Raw genomic sequence first — 6,630 nt, forward strand, 5'->3', positions numbered from 1 at the left:
CCCAGGACTAGGTGGAGAGATTATATCTCCACACTGGTCTGGGAGCGCCTTGGGATCCCCCCAGTCAGCAGTGGTTAATGTGGCCCGGGAAAGGGAAGTCTGGGGTCCCCTGCTGGAGCTGTTGTCCTCGGATAAGTGGTTAGAGATGGATGAGTGAGTGTTTATACAGAAAAGCTAACACTCCCGGTAAGACTTTGATTTTAATATCATGTTTCAAAATCTATCTTTGGAATGAATTTCTTTAAGATTGTCTCCATGCGAGCTCTAAATCTGCATTTTATGGTTTCTTCTCTTACATGGGCATGGAATATCCAACTAGAGGAAAATATAAACATTTAACATGCTCTAAAAGTCAAATATTGATGTGAAAAACGCTTGTGCGTTGTTTTGCATGACACATGATTTGTCAATATTCCAGAAATGCTGATGTCATCAGTGGATGGAAAAATCTGTGTTGTTGTGTTTCCAAATCAGTGTTCCTGAGAAATAAAAGTGATATTGTTAACTTAATGAACAGTAAGTGCAGCTTTACTTCTACCGATTTTTATTTTTGTTCATGTTTTAGACACTATCAGTTGTTATAGAAGCACAAATTGCTGAAGTCAAATGTTTAGATAAATGTAGAGATACAATAGTAACAGACCAATGCAATGTGAGTTTTATGAAATAGTAATAACACCATATTCTAATCCATGTGACAGACTGTGTATTATAGTTCTGCCATCTTGCCAATATGGGAAAATGAGCAAGAAAATGGGACTGAGAAATAGCTCTCATTTATCATATTAATTTCACCAGATTGCATGTAGTATTTCCCCCAGACCCCCCATTACCTGCGGCAGTCCCAATGTCATGAAAAAAACTAAGGGCAACTTTAACAACTGAAAACAGAAATATTTATTGACTGAAATTAGTGGCTTGCAAAAGCTACATAAATTATCACATACAAAATAAGTACGTGTTCAGTGCAAGTAACATGCATGAAGTGAACATTCACACTCTGAAACCTATGAAAAGTGAAAGGATCATCAGTGGCATTCCTCAACATTGCACTGGCAGTCTGCATTTCCATAAACAAATGAAATACAGAAGCAGCTGAAAATACAGCATCTTGATATTTGTTCGGATTTCAGGATCAGCAAGAGCTGAACAGTCATCTTCAGGCCATTTCTATAGACTTAGAAAAATAAAAATAAACATCCATCTTCAGGCAATTTGTATAGACTTGTAAAAATGAACAACCATCTTTAGGCCACAGATACAGATTGTAAAATTGAACAACCAATTTGTATATATTTGTAAAAATGAGCAACCATTGTCAGAATATTTATATAGATTTGTAAAAATGAACAATCTTCAGCATATTTGTAAAAATGAACAGCCATCTTCAGGCCATTTGTACAGATTTGTAAAAACGAACAACAATCTTCAGACCATTTGGACATCATCGCCCGCTGCATATGATGTAAACATGTACACTGCAGTGCACATCCGGAACCCATTGAGATTAATTAAAAACCCATTTTATATTCGAGTCTGCGAGAGACTGGTTGTTCGATTTTTCATTCTGACTGTAATCCTATGAGACTGGGTGGGACCTGACTGGACAGTGACATTCAGAGGCAGATCAAATGGTCTGGAGCACTCATAAGAACTGTTAACAGTGGTAGGCTCAGACTGTCAGACAGGGAAAAAAACAAACCTTCCTTTTCCTATTTGGCAGTGCGTCGCCCAAATTGCCCTTATCACCTTAATTGCCCTTGCTGAAATCAGTGAGCAGTAATATTATGAAGCTACATTTTGAGAACCATCTTGTTGCTTTAGGACCTGGGGCATTTCCATAGCGTGGATGCAGTGATGCTCGGTACCACCACATGCTCTTAGACTTCACTCGAATTTAGTGCTTTGCACTGTATTTTTAAGTAATGACTTTAGTGTTAAATGTATTTTTTAAATAATGTATTTTAGATCTCATACATTTTGCACAATTATTTTATGATTGCATAGTTATTCTCTCTCTATCTGTATCTGTCTGTCTGTCTATGAAAAAAGCTTTCATTTTCAGTTTCAATAACAGTGTTTGTGGAATAAATCCCATTGTGATTTATGCAGTTAGTTTAGGTTCAGTCTTCTGACAAATGTTTGCCCCCATTCCAGTTAATTTTACACAGTTCTCCATTCTCCTGTCTGCACACTTGGGAAACAGTAGGCTACATTGTGTGCTTTGTTTGCGTGTGCATTTCACATCCTGGCAGCACATAACTTTTGTTTTTTGTTTTGTTTTTTAGTACTCCAAATGTCACTGTTATATGTGTGCTCATGGGCAGCAGAAGACACAGGGAGTTGGTAGAGAAGACAAATAATTACTCTTTATCTTCTGCAGTCACATGTTTAGTTTAATATGTTGTACTGTGTTATGATGATGACTATGTGTGTTGAGATTCCAAGATTAGTATGCACATTTAGTATTTTTACTGTGATGCATTGTTTTGAGTGTTAATTTGTCATAGTTTTAATGACCTCAAACTACCAACTACATGCCAGTAATGGCATGTAGAGTGCTGGGGAAATGTTTGTGCCCCCTTGAGTTTTTATTCTTTTTTTAATGACATCAAATTTGAAAAGAGGTATTCATTGTTCTTTATGTTAAAATATCTAAGCTTATGTCTTTTAAAAACAGGAAAACAAGTCTCTACAATAGGATAGATTAAATAAAAATACCAAACTCAAATCAACAGCAAGTTAAAATTCCTTTTTTTTAATTTACACAAACCACAGCACTGTTTATTATAAATGTTGAGCTGCTGCTCAAGGTCTGTGGATTTTGTTGCTATTCTGGATGGTGAGGGGTGGGGTGAGTTGGTGAGAAGAATCACAGACTGTCATGAGTTTGTGTGAGACTTTAAGCCTCAAACCCACGTACAGGAAAGAACATTATCTCCTTGGACGTTTTTGTTTACGCTGCTCGTGTCCTGTTATGGGTGGGAAGCAAATTAAATGGTAAGGCTAGATATTGTGTTGTGGTTCATTATAATGTAAATGTGTGACTATATGCATATGTCTGCAGTCTGTAAGTGGCAGTGAATCTTTTAGAGAAAGAACATAAATGTTCTTTCTCTAAACTACATTTCTTAAAATTTGAAGAAATGTAGTTTTTTGTGTGCCTTTTCCACTTAGATTCCTCACTTATAAGGCTTCTATATACAGTTTATACAATGTATAGAGAGAGTATGTATAGAAGAAGAAGAAAGCTTTATTTTGAACATAACAAAAGAAAAAATAAAACAACAGACAACAAAAATTAAAGTTAGTTCAAAAAGGAGTGAGAAGTCGAAACTTATCTAATCCCACCCCTTCTCCCTGTATAATGATTTATATATCAATCCGACAATCATGATAATAATAATAGCAACAGTAATACTACAACCCCAATTCCAATGAAGTTTGCATGTTGTGTAAAATGTAAAACAAAAACAGAATACAATGATTTGCAAATCCTCTTCAACCTATATTCAATTGAATACACCCGAAGACAAGATATTTAGTGTTCAAACTGATAAACTTTGTTTTTGTGCAAATATTTGCTCATTTTGAAATGGATGCCTGCAACACATTTCAAAAAAGCTGGGACAGTGGTGTGTTCCACAGTGTTACATCACGTTTTCTTCTAACAACACTCAATAAGCGTTTGGGAACTGAGGACACTAATTGTTGAAGCTTTGCAGAAGGAATTCTTTCCCATTCTTGCTTGATGTACGACTTCAGTTGTTCAACAGTCTGGGGTCTCTGTTGTCCTATTTTGCGCTTCATAATGCGCCACACATTTTCAATGGGCAACAGGTCTGGCAGGCAGGAATGTAAATAAAAACAGAATACAATGATTTGCAAATCCTCTTCAACCTATATTCAATTGAATACACCACAAAGACAAGATATTTAATGTTCAAACTGATAAACTTTGTTGTTTTTGTGCAAATATTTGCTCATTTTAAAATGGATGCCTGCAACACATTTCAAAAGAGTTGGGACGGGGCAACAAAAGAACACCTAATTGGAAACAGGTGAGTGTCATGATTGGGTATAAAAGGAGCATCCCCAAAAGGCTCAGCCATTCACAAGCAAAGATGGGGTGAGGATCACCACTTTGTGAACAACTGTGTGAAAAAAACAGTCCAACAGTTAAAGAACAATGTTTCTCAACGTTCAGTTGCAAGGAATTTAGGGATTTCACCATCTACAGTCCATATTATAATCAAAAGATTCAGAGAATCTGGAGAACTTTCTACATGTAAGCGGCAAGGGCGAAAACCAACATTGAATGCCCGTGACCTTTGATCCCTCAGGCGGCACTGCATTAAAAACCAACATCATTGTGTAAAGGATCACACTGCATGGGCTCAGAAACACTACAGAAAACCATTGTCAGTTAACACAGTTCGTCGCTACATCTACAAGTGCAAAAAGCCATACATCAACAACATCCAGAATTGCTGCCGCTGTCTCTGGGCCCGAGCTCATTTGAAATGGACAGATGCAAAGTGGAAAAGTGTGCTGTGGTCTGATGAGTCCACATTTCAAATTGTTTGTGGAAATCATGGACGTCGTGTCCTCCGGACAAAAGAGGAAAAAGACCATCCAGATTGTTACCAGCGCAAAGTTCAAAAGCCAGCATCAGTGATGGTATGGGGGTGTGTTAGTGCCCATGGCATGGGCAGCTTACAAATCTGTGATGGCAGCATCAGTGCTGAAAGGTACATCCAGGTTTTGAAGCAACACATGCTGCCATCCAACGTCTTTTTCAGGGACGTCCCTGCTTATTTCAGCAAGACAATGCCAAGCCATATTCTGCACGTGTTACCACAGCGTGACTTCGTAGTAAAAGAGTGCGGGTACTAGACTGGCCTGCCTACAGTCCAGACCTGTTCCCAGTTGAAAATGTGTGGTGCATTATGAAGAGCAAAATATGACAACGGAGACCCTGGACTGTTGAACAACTGAAGTCGTACATCAAGCAAGAATGGGAATACCACATACAAAGCTTCAACAATTAGTGTACACAGTTCACAAACACTTATTGAGTGTTGTTAGAAGGAAAGGTGATTTAACACAGTGGTAAACATACCACTGTCCCAGCTTTTTTGAAATGTGTTGCAGGCATCCTTTTCAAAATGAGCTAATATTTGCACAAAAACAATAAAGTTTATCAGTTTGAACATTAAATATTTTGTCTTTGTGGTGTATTCAACTGAATATAGGTTGAAGAGGATTTGCAAATCATTGTATTCTGTTTATTTACATTTTACACAACGTCCCAACTTCATTGGAATTGGGGTTGTAAGTTCATTGACAATTTGTTTCGGTCAAACCATATTTTTCATTTGTTCATTTCTTCAGTGATTTCCTCTACCATTTCTTTTAAATTCTCCCCAGAACAGAAAATATTTGTGTCATCAGTAAACAACACCAGTTTATCTGTGACACCTTACAAATATCATTAATATACAATATAAATAGTTTCAGCCCCAACACTGACCCCTGTGGTACCCCACAAACAGTGTCCAAACATTCAGAACTGACATCACCCATCTTAACAAACTGCTGTCTCTGTTGTAAATAGCTTCTAACCCAGTCTGATACAATACCTCTGATGCCATATCTTTCCAGTTTTCTAATTAATAGAGCTGAAACAACTAATCGAGTTAATCGATTAAAATCGATTATTAAAATAGTTGTCAACTAATTTAGTCATCGATTAGTTGCTAAAAAACTTTGTTTTACCGCAATGTTTCATTTCTTCCATATAATCAACCGAGCTTTGCTTTGAATCTTGAACCAATGGAGGAGTACTTCGAGCTGCTGCTTCATGGGTTTCATTTGTTTTATTTCGCTTTATCTTAATTTTTCCCCACTAAAACCCTAAAGAGCATATGTCTGTGAGGAATATTTACCTTTTTATGTTAAACTGACCTGTTATGGTCTTCTGAAACAGTTGATAGATGTATTTTATGCTAACACCGATGCTAACGCATTAGCATGTCTATGGCGTCTTCATTGTTAAAGTTAGCATTAAGCTGCTGGCATTTCAGCATGTTTGTGCATTTGTTTTCTGTATAATAATTAATGGCTCAGCATTTGTTGTCGTAAAATAGTCAAATGTATTACAAATTATAGAATTTTTAATTTATTTTTATTTATATATTAATAATAATAGCATCAATAATAATAGTACTAATAACTAATAATGGTACAATACAATTTTAGAAAAAGAGACATGAGTCACATGTGTCATTGTGAAATGACCACATAGTTTACAAGTTATACTTAGAATGTTGCACATATAATGAGTCAGGCTACAGTTTTTGATTTAGGTTTTATGGTTAACTGGTTATGCTAATTGCTCATTTGCAGCAACAAAAATACCTCTTTTTTCACCATATATTTTATAACATATGTTTCAGTGTTGTTTTATGGCAACTCAGCACTTGATAAAGCAATGCCATTTGAAATAATTATTTTTATTCTTTATTATTTTATATTTCAACAGCCAAGAGACATTTGATGATTTGTTGATTTTTAAATATGTTAAGTTTTCAAATAATGTTCTGTTGTTAAAGTGATGGAAGGAGAGAA

At 36.2% G+C, this 6,630-nt stretch overlaps 1 protein-coding gene across 4 annotated transcripts in view; it reads left to right on the top strand.

The window, feature by feature from the left end:
- LOC117517417 (dixin-like) overlaps nucleotides 1–6,630 on the top strand; it is a 45,848-nt gene that overhangs the window by 6,259 nt on the left and 32,959 nt on the right. The window lies entirely within an intron of this gene.

Source organism: Thalassophryne amazonica, chromosome 9, assembly GCF_902500255.1.
Source record: "Thalassophryne amazonica chromosome 9, fThaAma1.1, whole genome shotgun sequence".
Lineage (NCBI taxonomy): Eukaryota > Metazoa > Chordata > Actinopteri > Batrachoidiformes > Batrachoididae > Thalassophryne > Thalassophryne amazonica.